This window comes from Heliangelus exortis, chromosome 18, assembly GCF_036169615.1.
Source record: "Heliangelus exortis chromosome 18, bHelExo1.hap1, whole genome shotgun sequence".
Lineage (NCBI taxonomy): Eukaryota > Metazoa > Chordata > Aves > Apodiformes > Trochilidae > Heliangelus > Heliangelus exortis.
The window spans coordinates 10,420,673-10,439,194 of record NC_092439.1 but is presented as its reverse complement, the minus strand read 5'-3'; positions in this window follow the sequence as shown (position 1 = coordinate 10,439,194).

Below are 18,522 nucleotides of genomic sequence, written 5' to 3'. Positions count from 1 at the left end.
ACTACTGTGACATTTATTATTAATAGTATATTTTTGGAAATAAAATTATATGTCAAGGTTTTCTTGTACAACATAGTCTGACCCTTAACTGTCAAGGGTCAGGCATAACTCAAGATAATGGTTTAACATGGGAAAATAAAGCACTGTACTATGGTGACTTTCATTTCACTTCCAGACTACACACAGTATAAGTGTATGCACAAGCCTCCTGCAGAAATGCCAAACATGACAGCACCACTTGGACTATCAGCTCCTGGCCTCAGAGACGCACAATTCATCTAAAACCTTTCATAAGAAGTTAAACATCCGTCTTTGTCATTTTCCTCTATAGGGCTCATGGAAGGCAGTTCCAGTCTCTTGCTGCTCTGATAGGTTTGTTCCTGATTTTCAGCCTCTATCTGTTCATGGTCAACTCATGCCATTTGTTCCTGAGCATTAACTGGTTTTGCATCTTTACTTCCTCTAGACAGGAAGAAAAACTGAACAAATGAAGCAGACTATCTCACCCTTCCTTCCCATATCCCATGCTGTCCTTCAGCATTTCTTGGGTAGGACCTACCCAAGGTCCTTCAGCATTTCTTGCAAGAACCTACTTGGCAGCAAATTATTTATTTCCATTTTGCAGAATTATGGAAGCAATTCATTTAAGCATCCTGTTGAATGTGTGTAAATATAACACACACAATTGTTACTAGTAACTGAGTTATCAAACAGCTCAACTTGACACAAGCAAAATCAGAGATTTCATATTTGTGTCAGTAAGAAACTCTAAATGCTCACTAAGGCAGAAATTTTTTGGCTCTTATTTCTGTTTATAACCAAACAAGTTTTCAGAGTGGTTCAGCAGGACATTTCCTACCACAGCAGAGTTGCAGAAGCAAGATTGTTTTCTCTGAAATGTCTCTGCTTCTGGCAAATGTCAGAGAAAACACTGGATATAGCACACCCTTCATTTCCTCCAGCATGTGTCACACCAGCAGCTCTTATAATCAAGTTGCTGTACTGGACCAATGCTCAGGGTTGTGAGCAAATTCCTGCCTTGAGTGTCAGTCCCACACCATCCTTCATTTGGAGAACTACCCTTAGTAAGATTAGCCAAGTGTGATTATACATTCTCTTAAGTAAAAGTAAACACTGAAAAATATTGCAATGAAAAAGGACATCCATAAAGAGTCAAAGCTTCAAAGAAGCATAAGCAGGAGAATGTAACTCTCTATTGTGTCCCCTGCTTATAATCCAGGAAACTAAAAGGTAGGTAATCAAAGATGTCCTTGAAAGTAAACAGTTTTAAAACATCAGAAACAAAAGTTGAACTTGCAATAAGCAATGTACAATTCATCTTGAAAATATGGAAAAATTAAGCCTTGTGCATGGTTTGAGGCTTTATCAAATTTACACCCTTAATATTTAAAATTATGCAACTGCTGCAAGGCCTCCCTCTAACTCTTTTGAAAAGTCTAACACAAAACTTTCATTAAAGGAGACTGTAATCTTGTCTGTGGAGCCAAAGCATTTCCTTGTTCCCCATTTAAGAAAACTCTTATTTTATAGGTCAGCTTTGCTTGCAATACATGTCCATATTGTAAAGGGCTAGAACACATGCCAGCTGGACTAGCAGATGAGCCACAGTAAAATACAGAGATTATCCTGGTGACTTGGGGAAAAGGTTCCATCTGATTAATAAAACATATTTTGCATTTTGAGACCAACTTCACGTCTCTTCCCCTTTACATTACGCAGCCCATTACAGTCAGCTGCCCCATCTCTGGAAGTGTTCAAGGTCATGTTGGACAGGACTTTGAGAGTACTGCTCTAGTGGGAGGTGTCCCTATCTATGCAGAGGGGTTGGAACAGGATCATCTTTGAAGTCCCTTCCAACCCAAACCATTCTATGACACCAGAACATCTAACCATTGATGTCCAAAATCTGCACCCACTGAAGTCTAAACAGCCCTTAGGCTCAGGTCATCTGGTCTGAAGTCCTCAAAGGTCATTGACCAAACTCATATTGTGACTGTCTTACAATTCAACAATTCCTCCTCTGATATCCCCTCTTCTCAGCAAGAGACACCCTCTTTACTAGAGCCCAAAAAAATAAAACTCTTCTATGTTCTCTCTGTGTGCCTGTATCCAGACTTTTGATTTGGTTTTGCGCAGCAAAGGAGGGCAGAGAATTTTCCCCATATATTGGTGTCAGAACCCTAGTAGTTTTGCAATAATGTCTTTGCCTCTCAAACCAGAAAGGCTGGAGGAAACATTTTTGAAAGCATTCTGTCAGCAGTTCACAACTGATCTGCAAGTTGTCTTCCACTTTTGTTTGCTTTTCACAGCCATTAAAGAAAGCTCTCTTCACATTCAAGTTCTGACAAAAGGGTGGGAGACTGCAGACAGGGGCCTTGTAAACTGTACACACCCCAGCCTAGGCTGCTACCACACAGAAATAAGCAAAGGCCTGGTCAGAGGCTGGGCTAGAGACCTACCCTGATTAAAGAAAAAAAAAAAAGAAGACTTCAGAGAATCAGCTGCTCAGAGATCACTGCACACTGTGTTATGGAGAGTGGTGATCTTTTGCTAAACCTCTGCCCACCATTCAGTTATTCAGCAGACAGAAACTACAAGGTAGCTTCCAAGTAATAACTCTGTGAAGCAGTAAGAGTTGTCACTGAGTCTGACCAGATATTGGGAAATTTCTGTAGGTCACAACCAGAGTTTTTCAGGTAAGAAAAAAAGAAGGGAAGGCAGCTGACTCTTCCCTTACAACACCTATTGGTGTGTACTTGGTAATTCAAATATAAAAACACAAAAAAGCTAATCTGCCCCAAGGCAAGTAGTGGGATAACCATCTGTTTGACCTTTAATCAACACCAACTCAAATTGCTTCATCATGCCTGCAGCAATGCACTGAACCACTTGCAGAAAGGAAGCTATTTATTCCAATAATCTCCTATAAATTTCCCATTTTCTTGTGTAATCTGAAAAGACTGCCAAAACACTATTTATTTCCTAACATTAAGACTGGTTTCATGCACCTTCAAGTAAAAGAAAATCCAAGCAAGAAACCCTTTCTCTGTAACAGAGTGGCAAGTTCCTTGCTGCTGTAATGCGAGACCTCAAACTTCTTTGGCTTATCTCTTGTACACTGACACAGAACAGGACAGGAAGAAATAGCTCTCTGACCTCTCCTTCTACTGACAATAAGCACAACAAACATATGGGATGTATCTCTGCAGCAAGAAGAGCAGACCACTTAATTTATTTAATGTTATTAGAGGCTGGAAGTATTCTGTAACTTAGAAGGTCCCTTACAAAAGCAGGCTTTTGTGAACAGATTACTTTATCACTATAGAAAGAAACTTATTTAGAGATCTGTTGACCTAATACATTAGAAGCACTAGGTTGCAAACATCTTCAGGAAGTTTGAATTGAAACAAAAGGAACTTATGGTTTTAAAAGAGACTGAAAAGTCCAGTTTTTTGGAGTAAATTTCACTACTTTACAGTTTTTTGAAGAAAAAAACCCAGCTTTTAATTTTTAAGAAATAAACATTTCTCTAACAACTAGTCCAAGGCTCCATGGTAAGAATATTTCACAGCACACTATAATCTTTGCTCTGACATGATTTTTATACCATCCCTATTGCACAGAGGCCTTCACCCTAACAGCCACAATTCTGTTTGAGTAATCAGTACTGACCAGTTATCAGCCAACATGGGAAATCCTTTCCTGATCTCTAACAGGTATAATGATGAGAGACTATATCACATTGTCTGTCAGTTCTACACATTCTGCTGCATAATTTGTCCTCTAGTCTCTTGTAATGTTTCTGTACATGCTGCACAGATTTTATTCACCCCATTCACTACTTGGTATTTTTCTTTAATGTATGGAAAAACAAAAAAAGACCAAATTCTAGTTTTGCCATCTACTCAAAAAGCTGCTCATTTTAATGAAAAACAAGTTGTCATTAAAATTCATTGCAATAACCACAGTACCCATATCTTCCACAGAGCTTCAGGAGGTGCCATTTTACTGCAGAGCCAGACTTAGACCCAGCCTGTGTTAACAGCTCTAGAAAAACAAAACCCAAACCACTTAAGCACTCCAAGTTTAAGCTTTCTTCCTGACAGGTTGTGACTGTGCAGAAATTCTTTTTAATGCTTTCGTGCTACTGCCATAACTAAATATCACAGATATTCACAAAGAACTACAGCAAAACAAATGTCATTTTCATCACATCAAAAATACAATTAAAGATTGTACTTCCTACTCATCTCCTGGCCACAGCATGACCAAAAAAGGAAGGGAAAAAAAAAAATGTAGGAACTGCCACCTTGAGAAAAGGCTGGAATTTCAAGCTTTGGCACTATTTATGCATGCTATGATTTCTTATGCACAGTCTCTATAGCATGAAAAAGCCTACATCAAATATGACCATCTTCTGAAGATTCTGTGTGGGTTTTGAAAAAATCACTTTGCACATTCCAGTGCTAGTAGGTACCCACACTGTGTTATGAATAACTCCTAACATGTCTCAAAGACTGTAAGCCTCTGGCACTACTTCAGGATATGCCTGGCAAGAGAAAGTTTTCCTACAACTGTCATATTAGGCTCAGGTAGCATTTTGGAAAAGGATATTATACTTACTGAGCAGTCTTTTTTAAGAAGGGGTCACCCAGAGCTCTCTTAATACATAGATATTGCCTCAGAAAACAAAGCTGCTGAAATCTCACTTATCTTTTTTTCCCCAAAGCTTCCCATAAAAGCCACATTTGCAAGTAGAACTAATATAAAAGATTTTATATTGAGTGACAACAGGACATCAATAAAAGGAAAAGCTGCAAGCTGGCCTTGTGCACTTACTGGTCCTCAGAGAAGTTTGCACTGGGGACACCAAAATAGTTTTCTACTTTTGAAAACCCAGGATGATAATGTTAGGGTAAAAACAGGAGATCCTTCCAAGCCATGGCAAAATACCAGATTTCACTGTTAAGCATTATATGCAGTTCCACAGAAAACCAGTCCACAACAGCTCCTGGAATTACTTGCTTTTACCTTTCATTTTTCTCTGAGTACCCATGTAGGTCAGCAACATTAGAACTTGGAGATATTCTGTTCTGGTTTAATTTGTGCATGTCTGTTCACTATCAAAGTTTCTTCACTGCTTTTTTCATTCCCGTTTAGAAAGAAAACCTGCACCAGATTCAACAACAAGCCAGCTGGACAGCCAGGTCCCATACATCACCCATTCATTACAGCCCTCTTGGAAAGAGACTGAATCTTCTAGTACCTTTATATATACCATTTCTGAAGACATTTATATACATATAAGCATAATTCAGTGACACTAAGAGCATGAACCCTTCTAAGTTTTTGTTCTCCAGGTCTTAAAATCAGTATGATTTGACCCACAGAAGCAAGGCCCAACCCCAATTTTTCAGACCACAAAGAATCCAGAGCTTTATTTCCCTCTTAAATCTAGTTCAGAGCTCTGAACGAATGTCTATATTTGCACTGTGTTCTCATTTGGCAAATAAGTGATAAAATCCCTCAGTTTTCTTGAGTGCTTTCAGCTGATGGTAGGCAGATTTACGTAGTTTTTTTATCTGATTTTTACATTTAAAAAAAAATATATATATCTAGGAATGAATGACAGCATTAGCCTCAACACATTCTGTACTTTATGCTATTTACTACTGGATAGCCCTGAAATATTTGCAGCTGGCTGCACTGTGCTTTATACAATGTAGCTCTTTATCATGTTTTTTTATCAAAGAACTGTGGTTTAGCACAGAATAAGGCAGTGCTGTATTGAGGCTGTAATGTGACTCAGGTTACCAGATTGCATTTTTGATGATTTAGTATTAAAGTGCTCAACACAAAATAAAAATCAACATTGAAGAAATACAAGTGAGAAAAGCTCTAAATAGAGATTGAATAAACTATAATATTATGGAGATTTTGCTTACTTTCTATATTAAAACAAGTAGCTTTGAATAAATGTAAGTGAACCTCCCTATTATTTTCTTTCTGAGGCAAATCTTATACTAAACTTTCACTAGCAGAAAGTCAGGGGTGTGAGGACACAGAATTTGCAACCAACACAGCTGTGCTGGCAAAAGGCCCTAGTGTAGATGTGGTTTTACCAGCAAAATTGATCTTCTGCCAGCATAGCTAATTTCTCCCTTGGGAGTTAGTTTTTCCAGTACAGCTGCATCCAGAGTAGGGATCATTGGTGTTACAGACTTTTACATCTCTACTGTCACTGATAGGGAAGTGTGGGCACACTCTTGGTCTCAGCCTAACAGCAGTCTGCCAACATGTGCACAAGTGCATGTCCATGGGTTCCTCCAAGAATGCAAATACAACCAACTAACAAAAAGAACAAATAAGTAACCAAAAAAATTACCTGGCTCTTCCAATACTTGAAGTGTCTTGAAGTCAGTTGTAGGGCTCTTCCTCACATGTTTCTTTGCATGCCTCACTTGATAGCATTTACTGCCACAGCTTGGTTTATCAAAACAGAGGCAGAGATACAAATGAATCATAGCAAAGCTTCTTCCCAGAAGACTAAAGATATCATAGCTGCTTCCTCCCCTTCTGCTTTATTGTCTTCTTGACTGATTCCAGCATGTTTCTATCCTTTCTCCAGAAGAAAGTTCTTGTTCCTCTTGACTGCCTTTCTTTCTTGTCCAAACTGCTAGGTGCAGTACACAGGACACCAGGGTAAATATAGGAGAGAAATTGAACTGTCCCACTGCCACTCTTGTGATTCCAGGTATGTCACCTTCTCTCTTCTCTCCAAGAACCCCTTCTGCTTCTGGGCTCAGCTCTGGTTTGCAGCTGACAATTATGCTCACAATTGCCATCAGCTGCAGTTCTATCAATGGTTTGCAGCTGATACCTATATTAACAATTGCTCTCAGCTGTAGTTCCACCACCTTGTTACAGTCTTTGCCCAGCTGCTCATGATTCATCCTAAAGGACTTCTGCAGCATGCCACTTCTGATACACTGAAGTTGTGCTTTAAAATGTTAATCTACTATTATCTACATCTCCTTATCAGTTTTTTTCTCTTTCTCATTATTGCCTCCTGCCTGTAATTCTCTTCCAAACTGGGCTGTCTTCTATTTCTGTGGGAAGCAATTCTTTCTGATGCACCAGTTATCAGAGAGGCCTCCTTCCCTAGCACATTTAAGAAGCTATTTCCCACTGGTCTGAGTGCAACTCTGGAATACATTGCCTCCTTTGTGCCTCTTCATCAGTAAAATTCTGAAGATGGTGTTCCATGTCAGTGTCTCTTTGCCCTTAATCTTGATTGCAAAAATCTAAAAAAGGTTAAAAAAAAAAAAAAAAAAAGCATGGTACTGTTCCTACTACCAAGGGAAAAAAGACCAGCCATAAAGTAAGGGATTAATTTACAAAAAGGAGTATTCTATATTCTACTACTGCTGAGAGTAAACTCCAGTGCAAAAGGGAAACTGTCTTAAATAGCTAAGTTTTCAGCACCTCAAGTATTTGGAAGGGGGAGAAATGAAAACTCTGTTAAAATGTTGAATATTTTATCTTGAAATATTGTTATAAAAGCTCCTTTTTATAGCTGATTTAAAAAACCATAAAATACACTACCTTTTCAAAGTGTTCTGTTCTTCCTTGGGATTTAAACTGAACCATTTACCTCTGTGGTTGAACTTCTAATGATCAAAGTACTGACAAATTATAATTCCCAGCATCCTGTGAGGATGCCTACCTTTCAGCTTGACAATAAACTCCAACAGGCCACTTTGTTCTGTGTCAGCCACCATCAAGAATGGTACAGCCAGCATCTCCAAAGAGGCTCCATACTCAGCAGCATCAGAGCTAGACTGCAAATATGGACAAGTGGTTGCCTTGTTAATAGTCTTTCAGCACAGAAAACTGGTGCCTTGATTACCAAAGTCTTCAAACAAACAAATGTAACAAGTTGCCACCAGATTTATTGACAAAGAATAAGTCTTGGGTAAGGTTTCTTTAAGAAATAAATCAAGTGTAGCAGCTAACTAAAGGCAATTCATAAAAAGATTTCCTCCTACCCCAGATACATTATTGCACATAAAATAAAAAAAGCATTCCTTAAGAGATAAAACCAGACCTCAGACATCTCCCATCAAGAGACAGAGAATTCAGCTCTGATGCAAAGCGTCTTGCCTCATTGTTTGGCACCAGGACATATAGATAAAAGGATAGGGCTTACCCTGACCATGCAGTTTTTATCATCATGACTAGGATAATATCCCAGGAGAGGAGCAATGTGTGTACATTGGGAGTGAACTGGGTAACAAGCAAGCCCTTCAACAAGGGCTCACACCGAAGGGATGTATCATTCTGCAATGGGAATCTACTCGTCCCCTTCCCTTCAACTTAGAGTGGGAAAGCTGCAGGATGTTAGAAAACACCCTTTGTTAGATTTCCTTACCATCCAGGGTTTAGTAGCTCCCTGTGCAGATGACAATTATTTAGAAGACTGTCTTTTTGAGGAGACAAGATTTCCTCAGTCACTATGCAGAGAAGACAGAGCTGTAATTTAGGGTTATAGATTCTATTTTGAAGGTAAGCAAACAAATTGCTTGCTCCAATAAAATTTAAAGTGTCAAAATCTTGAGTGGGTCTTTCCAGTGTTTGCATTGTTTGATTTGGAAGCAGTTACTGAATGTGTAAAATACCTCCAATTAGGCATTAACAAAACAATTCAAGACAGGAGGAATGATAGGGATGTTGATGGTTTGGGGTAGGGTTTTTTGTGGTTTTTTTGTTTTGTTTCTTCAAAGGGAACTGGTTTCATTTCTATTATGTGCATAGAAAAGAAGGGATTCAAGTGTTCATTCTTAGATATTTATTCCTAACTTAAAAAATGCTGTATGTCCAGAGAGGCTATTCCATCTTCTGTGGGAGAATATTTTATATGAAATAAAAAGTTGAATTCTTGCCACAAGTGCAAAACAAAACTTCATTGTAATCAGAGGGGTGCAATAAGCATGTAACTTTGCATCCGGGGGCATATGAAAATGCTTGATTACAGACAATGTATCACACTGACCTGGTAATGACAAGACTGTGGTTCAACCTGACAAATTCCAACAGATTTTTTCCTAAAGCTGACTTCTTACATGCATTTGGGAGGAATTCTCACACACACACCACCATACATTTCCTAAGTATCCGAACAATATAGAATGCAGATTCAACTTATCCTGAGCTTTGCATTTCTCAGCTATTGTCAATTTGCATCACAAGCATAAAGTTATTTAATATACAAAAGCTGTAATGCTTCTTCCACATCATATAACTACACGTTTATCTGAGTGCTAAATAAAAGCTTTCAGAACTTTAAAGTGACTTTATGAATTGTATGTACCATAAAATAAACATTAGAGTATAATAATATTCCGTAATTTGGGAAACAGCAACAGAAAACAGTAAAACACAAAAGAACAAATGCTTGAATAATCTGCTGCATGTCAGAAACATTAACTTAATTTATGCAATAATGTAAGCACAGTGATGTTAAGGTAATATGAAGGACATAAATTATACATTATTATTGTCAGTTCTAGCACTTATCTTAGTGGTATGTCAAAATAAATCCTGATACGTTAATATTTATAGAAATGAACAACAAGTGTTACAGCTCAGGGATTCATCTGTGATATTTCTATACATAATTTGCATTTGCACATATGGTTGTCATTGTCTTTTCTGTAATTTGAGAGGTAAGCATCATGCAATTCATTTCTAATGCATTTTACATTACCATGAAAGCACATTATGCTTCCTCCACTAATGCTTTTCAAATAGATGGCCTGCAATGATTTAGAGATTGCACAAAACCATTCAGCAAATGGGTGACAATCTACCTGCAGAGTCTGCAGTAACAATAGGTTACTGGTGAGCAAAGTGTGGTTTGCTGGTGACAGATTGTCTCCATAAATATATTCCAAAGTTCTTTCAGTGACCCATTTCTTACGGATAAATATCTCCAAAAAAAAAAATCTTTGAATTCTTTACATTTTCACACAACATGGGAGAATATTTTATCCTTCTCCCCCTAAAATCTGAGAATCTATAGTTTGCCTCTTTTTATCATCTTCATTTTCATCCAACAGATCAGTTTCTGGCTGAAAGCAGCTGAATACAGATTGACTTAGCATTTTAAACTGGTAGAAGTTTCCAGAAAAACAATGCAAGAGAATGTCCCCCTCCAAGGATTAAATACCATCATAGTTGTTGCTACCTCAGAAGTAAAAGGCCTTCCTTCAGCAAGAGACCATAATTCCTCCCCTGTGCAAGGGGAAGGGACAGGGATCTTGGTCTTGGGCCATGTCTTCTGGGATCTGGGAACCAGGCTTCAGACAAAAAGGTAGCTATAGAGTTCACAAATTGCTGAGTCTACAAGTAAGGCTACTGTTTCTAATTACCCAAGATTGTTTTGCTGTGTTCCAGAAAAGAAGTGTGAAAATACTTATATTCCCTGATTCAGCAGTAAGAGAGCTTCAGCCTTACATTTGTGCTTGGCTTATGGTAGGACTGCCATATCAAAATGATTTGGCTAAGTCTGATGATCCTGTCTTTTCCAAACAGTCTCACACACAGCTGAAGTTTGTTGCCCCAAAGTTCATCTGTCAGGATTTCCAGTGCAGAAGAATCTAAGTTCAGATTTTTTTAAAAACTAGACAACTCTCCCTGGTACCACCTCTTATTCTTCATCTTATTTTCTGAAAGTTCATTTGAAAAATAAATTCTTTTTTTTTTTTTTTTTTTTTTTTTTAGTTTCCATTCCAAAGTATTTCTGGGTCTAATAAAAATCTATGGAAATCAACCCAAACATTCATTCAGATATTACCATAGGCAGAGGAAATCCAGAGGAAAAATAATAAAGAAAATTAAAGGATTAGCCATGAAAACCATAGACTATTGTATGTTGTAGCCTATCACACAGCCAAGCTCCATTTGGCATTGCATGAGGACACGAGGACTTAGACAACAGGGCAGTCTCAGAGAGCAGTTTCTGATCAGAATACTCCAAAATCAGCCTAACACTTGAAAGAAGAGAAGGAGCTCCACAAGCAAAACCTAAGAGTACAAATTGTCTTGTAAGCTATTCATCAGATGTGACAACATGGATGAAAAATCCTACTTGACTTCATCTTTCAACAGGAAAAAAACCTGAACTCAATGACCACATTTTCATAGAATCCAGGTACGAGTCAGCAGAATGAAAAAGGACACATGGGACAACTTTGCAGAGCAAAACCATACTGAAAGAATTCCTAACCTGTACAAGCAGCAAACTATATACATTGAAATAATATATAAGCAAACCATAGTATGTGGGTCTGATTTATCACTTGCCTTTTGTTTATAACATTTATACTCCACAGAAGTGTAGGGCTCTCTTCCATCATTAAAATAAACCTCCTGTCATCGCTGCAGTGAAATGAAATACTATAAAAGGCTGCTTGAAAGTTCTGGGAACAGAGAGGAAATAGATTTGGTGTAAGTGTGGAAAAAGCTTCTAAGCATGCAACTTCACAATGGCATTTAGTCCCTATGGGATAGGTCTTCAGCTACCATAAATGTTATCACTTCACTGAAATCTGTGGAGGAATAGCAATCGTTATCAACTGGGGATTCATCCCACTGACTTCGTAAGACCTACTTATAGTGCACACATTTAAAGTAAATACATAAACCTTTCCAACACTGGGGATATTAATGGAAGCACACCAAATCCTGAAGTCCTTACTTAATATTTTACACTACTTCTATTCAGAAATCTCTCATTGGAATCAATCAGGATAAATAATGAACAAAGTACTAAAAGTAGTTCTCAGACCAAGATGCTACGTGTGACAATCTTACATGTTGGGAAATGCTCTTTAGCAAAATAAGGTACTCAGTTTCATGTAAATTTCTATCCTGGAACTGAATTCTTTTTTATTTCTTGGGATTAGGAAAGGAGGGGGTCATTTATTATTTATTTTTATTGTAAATTTCCCAACATATCTATATATATAAAGCATAGGAGAGTGAAAACAGAAGAAAAGTTGAAAGTAAGCATAGCTAGACATTATGCATTTTAACTGATTCACTACCAAGAGGGAAAGATGAGAGGCAAGGAAAAACTTCATTTCTAAAATAGACTTGGTGCTTTGCAAAAATAGCTCAAATTTATAAAGCAGAAAAGATACCAAATATTTGAAAGTGTGATATAAACTGTTTTCTGCTTTTCAGCCAGTTCTTAGACACATAACCTCTTTAACTTTATATATTTTTGGGTAAAGTATAAAAACAATATAATGTTTGTATGTTCATCTTTCCTGAGCACTCATAAATCCTCATTAGGAGAATAGGAGTTTTTAAAGTATAAAAGTATATTGTATGTTCCCTCCAATTTCTTCCACATTTTGTTTCATCTAGACTAATTTTTCATATATTTGTAAGAATCGTGAAAAGTTACTGGAAAGTTCCAACAATGGGAAAACAGATTAACTGATATTTGCCTACTAAAAGGCAGGAAAACCTTTACAAAATGCTGATAGGGCTAAAGCTGCCTCTCTCTCCTAAATTTGCTACAACAAAGACATCTCTAAGAGTTATTTGATCTTCACTGCATAGTGGGCTTAAGGGGTAACCTGATGATTGTCATGAGTTTCTTTGGCATCATTTGAGCTTGCTATCACTGCACTCATGTATTTTTCAGGTCTTTTTGTCCCTTCTGTAATGTCTCTAATTTTGTTTACTTATCGGGGCTGCTTTAACAAGTGGCTTCCCTGTTGCCTTTGAATCTTCCCTACTTTGTCTCACTTATCTTCCTGATCCCCTTTTTTTACCACTTTCTGTCATATGTTCTTTCTTCCTGTCTATCAAATTTAGCATTGTGCTTCCTCACCTAACCCAGTGTCCAACAGCACTCTCACCCAAAAAGTAACAGGAAACACCCTCTGTATTTAGCCAGGAAAGTAGCAGGCTCCCAGGAAATCCTCCTGAACTGGCACTAAACCACCAAATCACAGATATGGCATAGGCTTTTTTGGAGTGTAAGCAGCCTGATGGGACAGTCCCCATGCTATCAGCTCCTGGAACAACTCTGCAGGCAGTCAACCAGCCATGAGATAGCACAGTCCTGACAGTTAATGTAAATTATATTGGCCACCAGGAAATGGCTATGGGATTTGGAATGGGTAAGCATGCATAAACCTGCTGCTGCTTCACCAGTTTCAGTTTTGAAAAGCATTTCCTTCTGCCTCCCTAGATGCAGCCAGCACCAATATATTCTTTGGTCAGATACATTGCTCTGCTCCAGATAAAAATTCTGTTCCTCTTTCTCTCCATGGAACAAACTGCCATAAATTTCTGTTACCAAGCACAACTGCCACGAAATCACCCATGAGGCCTCTTCAAGGTCAAGCTTAGTGCCAGCTAGCTTGTCTAGACAAAAGATGTTGACACTACAATATCCTGGCACAGCAGATAAGCCCATGCTGGCTAGAGAGAAGGAAAAGAAGTCAGAGACAGAAGAGCTCTAATACTCAGCCACAGAATTAGGTCTCCTGTACACAGACAGGACCTACTGTAGTGCCAGATCTGTATTGAGTCCTAAAGTGAGATATCCCTTTGTGAGGTAGAGCAACAACACGTTTCTCAAACTTCAGAATCTATTTAGACTTTCCTACAGCACTCACCACTCTCACCTGGGACCACGCTGAGTCAAATCAGCTTGCTATGTTGCTTCAGTCCCATAGTTACTTTTCTTCTTTTTTTTGATCTCTCAGGCATAAATATGGAGCATGTCTAACAGTACTGGTAAAAAAAAAAAATCTAAAAATAAAACAGAAACACAAGTTCACACTGAGATAATTTTATTCCAGCTAAAGAACCAGAACTCTTGATCTGCACCTGTAGCTCTCTCCTTCCTGGCTTTCACAGGTATTAAGCTTTGGCAGTAAACACACACCCCACACTTTCTCAGAGTAGTATGGGGGTGACAAGGCCTGTGGGTACTGAAAGCAGCCAGGCACGGGTTGTGTATGTCAGCACCAGCTGTTCTCTGCAAAGAATGCATGTTATCATGCTAAACAGGATGCATCTTTTCTGCATGAGGCTGGAAAAGCTTTGCAACTTTGTCAACCTTTTTAGCATTCAACGAATTCTTTTAAACATAGGACTTTCAGTAAGTTAATCCATCCATTGTCTGGAACTGTGCAAAGTGACATAAAAGCACAATGAAGCCTAATTAAACTTGTTCTGTGAAAGCTAATTTGTCAAACCCAGAAGCATAGTTCATAGATAAATGCTAATATTTGAAAGTCAAATTAAAGTTGAAAAGGTTTGTAATAACAGTTAATTAACTCTTGTTTTGTTTTCCTCTCACAAACTTGAACCAGATGAAATATCGCTCAGTTCATCTTTAACATTTTGGACCACAAAGATAAAATTCAAAGCTTTGAGATAAGCCTTTGATGTTGGTATTCTCTACAGATTATATATTATTTTAAGATCTCTTTGTTTAAAAATTCATTTTTATTATCCCTGCATGAAATGCATGGCAATTCCCCAAATAACTAACCATCAGGGCAATTAACATCTTCGATCGACACCATATTCCTGATAATTAATACAGACTTTGTACCTCCCCTGTGATAGCTGCAAGGGTTTGATTTTTCAGAGCAACTGTTCATTTACAGAATCAGTTTCATCCTAATGAAAATGGATTGTGAAACTTTAATGAACAAGACTTTGCTGTCATAATAATAAAGCAACACGAAGACCTACATAACAAGCATCTCACTATACTCGTGCTGCTGTATCAAACCAATTAAGCCTTACAATGAATATTAACACCACTGTTTTTCTAAACTATATGACATCAGAGAAACTCACAAAAGTAAGCATAATTTTGCTTTGACAACTTCTAGCATTACAGCTTAATAAACTAGCATCTGTAGAGCAAGGTGCCTTCATCTGCCTTCCTCCCTTTGGCTTAACAATGTAGCAATCTGGAAATTGAATTTACATACAGTGCTATGAAAGGCACTGGATCGCCTTTCCGCTGTGCTTCCACCATGTTAGGAAGGATATATAAAAGCAAACAAGCATGAAAGAGCTGCCAAAGTATGCATGTACACCCTGTAAGATAAATAATTGATCTGTAAACAGGGAGGCTATCCTGAGGAAGGGTTTGCTGTTTCAACATTAATCTTGGGTGGCCTTGCCAAGAACTCCCTGTCAGCAAACGGTTAAGGAGTTTTCAACTATGTAACTAAAACAAAAATAAAAACAGAGCCGGGAAGGAGGCTGTGAGAGGGGAGCCAGACAGCACCTGGCAGCAGCACAGGACCTGGGCACACACGGACATTTTGCTCCCTCCTGCCATCCTGAACAGAGCCGGGAAAGGGCCGAAGGCCCTGCGGCCCTGCTCCCCCTCACCCCCCGCCTCAGGGCTGTGGCCCTCAGCCGCCCCTCGGGTGACTCCGCTGGGCCAGGAGCTACGAGCAGGCCCGAGCTGCGCAGCCCGGCCCGGGAGCTGCCTCTAGGCCGGGGCCGCCCTCGCTGAGGCAACTTCCCGCCTCTGCCTCCCTGACTGACCCCCAGGCACCGCGAGCTCCCGGCCAGCCGCAGGCCCTGCTTTGCCCTCTCTGTTGGGGCTGTGGGACGGCCCTTGCCTCGCAGGCTGCCGGTGGCCTCCCAGCTCACCCCCAGGAAGGGGGGGGAGCATCCTCCCCTTCGTTCGGCCCTGGCATGGAAAAGGCCCGTCAGGCTTTTGCTCAGCTTCAAAACCAGCCAATCGATTAACCAACCAACAACCTGCTGAAACAATAAAATATTTGGGAAGAGGGAGGGTAAAATAATTTTCATCTGGTAAACCAAGACGTCAGTGTTTTTATGCACCTCAGCTCTGTGCAGGGCTCCCTGGAAAGCTCAGAAAGGAATTTTGCTCTCCCTCTAATGCCCTGATGAAAGGCCCTTCAAAGTTATAACCTAAACTATAATATGCTCTTAGTTTTCATTTGGCTAAATCCCCTCAAATGTGGAAATGGCCGATCATTCCCATTTTAAAAAATGGTGTACGGGAGGGGAGGGAAGGGATAGAATCATTAGTAAGTAAATGAATGGGATGATTCTAAAAAAGAGTAATTTGCTCAATCAAGAATAATTTGAACAGCATCTAAGTAGTCATGGAAAATCATAAACTATTACCCTATATAGTGCTCTGTTGACTATTAAATGTCTCCTTTTTCACACCACTGGCCTGAATGAATAACTTGGCAGCACAAAATTAGCCAGGTGGCAAAATGTGCTTGTGTCAGCTATTGGCCAAACAAAACAGCAAATAGCAAAGCTCATTTTGCAATGTCACATTAACTCCTTCACCACTGAAGCTATGTATTTTTATATCTGCTGTGTAGAAGTACCTTGGAGCAGGCCAAGAGAGAACTGCTCACCTTCTACTGCACGGGTGGCCCTGCTCTTGCACCACTGGTCGCATATTCAGGTTAAGGTGATGCTTGTGGTTGTTTCCAACAGTATTATATGGATATTATATGGAGCTGCTCTGTAACATCTGTGTCAGCTTAACATCCTGGTGTGGAAAAACTGTAGTCTCAGATTCTCTTTACCAGAGGGGATGTTATGCACAATTTCCTTTACCTTTCTTGGAGCTGTCTCTTGCAACTAGCATAGTATTTACCGATTTTTCTGTTTTCATACTGTCATTATCTTATGTTTATCTCCAGCTTCCAGGAGAGCTTCAGGAAGTGGGTATAGAGAGTGTGAAGCAATAAGCCAAGTGTTAGAGCACTAAACTTAAAGGTATTATGTTCCTAATAGCTTAAATGGAATCACCTCAGTGTTTAATCTGGAGTTTTACTTACATAGTATTACTAAAATATATGACAGAGGGATGCTTGTTTTATTGATGTCCATGGGATTCACTAGACAGATTTGGCAGAACTTACCAAGAGTAACCAATAAACTTTTTCATTCTAGAGGTTCATATAGGGGAACAAAATACATTTTTTTAGTATTAGCAGTCTTTCTCAGCTATGGAAACTCACCTTGCCATTGCACAGCTAACAGCAGATCCCTAAAGTTAAGACTAGGCCTGTTTTTTGTTAACAGAGAATTTATTTAACCTTAGTATGTAATATTTCCCTGAAGTGCTATGGAATTTCATTAAGAAAATAAAGGCAGTATTTAATAATTGAGTTGCCAGTTTAATATTTTTTTTTTACATGAGACATGCTTTACTGATAAAACTGACTGTGTCATTCCCTGTAAACCCAAACCAGAAAAGGGTGGGATATTGGCAGCTATATTTTATACAAAAGACATCTATAGTTTTTTTGGTCCATAACATATGTATCTCATATTTCAGATTCAGTTTACTTCCAAAAATGATAAATGCATTATGCCTAGCCAAGGATGTTGCCCTGTCCTTCTCCAGGCAGTCTCTGAGTTGTTTCACATGCCCTAGGCAAAAGACATGGGTGAATATTTTCCATTAAAACCAGCAGTGGTGGGAGGAGGGAATCGCCAGTACTGTAAGTTAATGAGATGGGGGCCTTTAAATACACTTAATAAACAGTCACTTAGACCGAGCATAATAAGTCATGGAAATTTATAAACTATTACCCACTATAGTACTTCATTGACTATTAAACATCTATTTTTCACACCACAAGCCTGAATGAATAGCTTGGCAGGAAAAAAAATTGGCCAGGTGGCAAAACGTGCTCAGTACAACCATGTCAGATATTGGCCAAACAAAATAGTCCAACAGAAGCTGATTTTGAAATGCTTTTTTAACCCCTGATAGCCTATGGTGATCTTTTCTAGGACCAAACATACTTACATATCCTTGAAAGGAGTAATATGCATTAGCACTACACCTGCATGTTTTACAGAGCACAGTGACTTTGTCCATCCTTCATTCCTGACATTTCTATACTCCATGTCTCTGATCTCCAGCACTGCCAGTGATCAAACCCTGGGCAGAGGCACTCTGTCTGTCACCTGAGAGAGTGCATTGGACATAAAGTTTTCATTGCAGGCTTTTAAGCCTGAATTTTGGACCATGCTCTAATTTGGAAGCCTTCATCATCCTTATTTAAAAGTAACTTCCAAGAACCACTGGAGGAATATCTGGTCTAGTTAAACACATAGTGATCCCTAATCCCTCTCTTTCATGAGTGAAAGGTCTTGTTTAATCCTTTCTCAGATGTAGAGGTAAGGGTTTACCTGTGGATTTACTCCTGTGTGGACAGGACAGGGTCTATGAGCTTGGTTGCTGGGGCCCCTGTTAATTTTGCTGATCTCTGTAGAAAAACAAACGAAAATACCAGATTTCTAGTAGGTCATCAAACCTCAGCTACCCCCAGGCTGTTTAAGCATCCTAGGGTGTCTCATGCCTGGCTCAAGGGCCCCTAGCATATAATACTGGAAACTACTGAAAGTCTAGATGAAAAATCAGAGGTTTCCAGTGTGTGT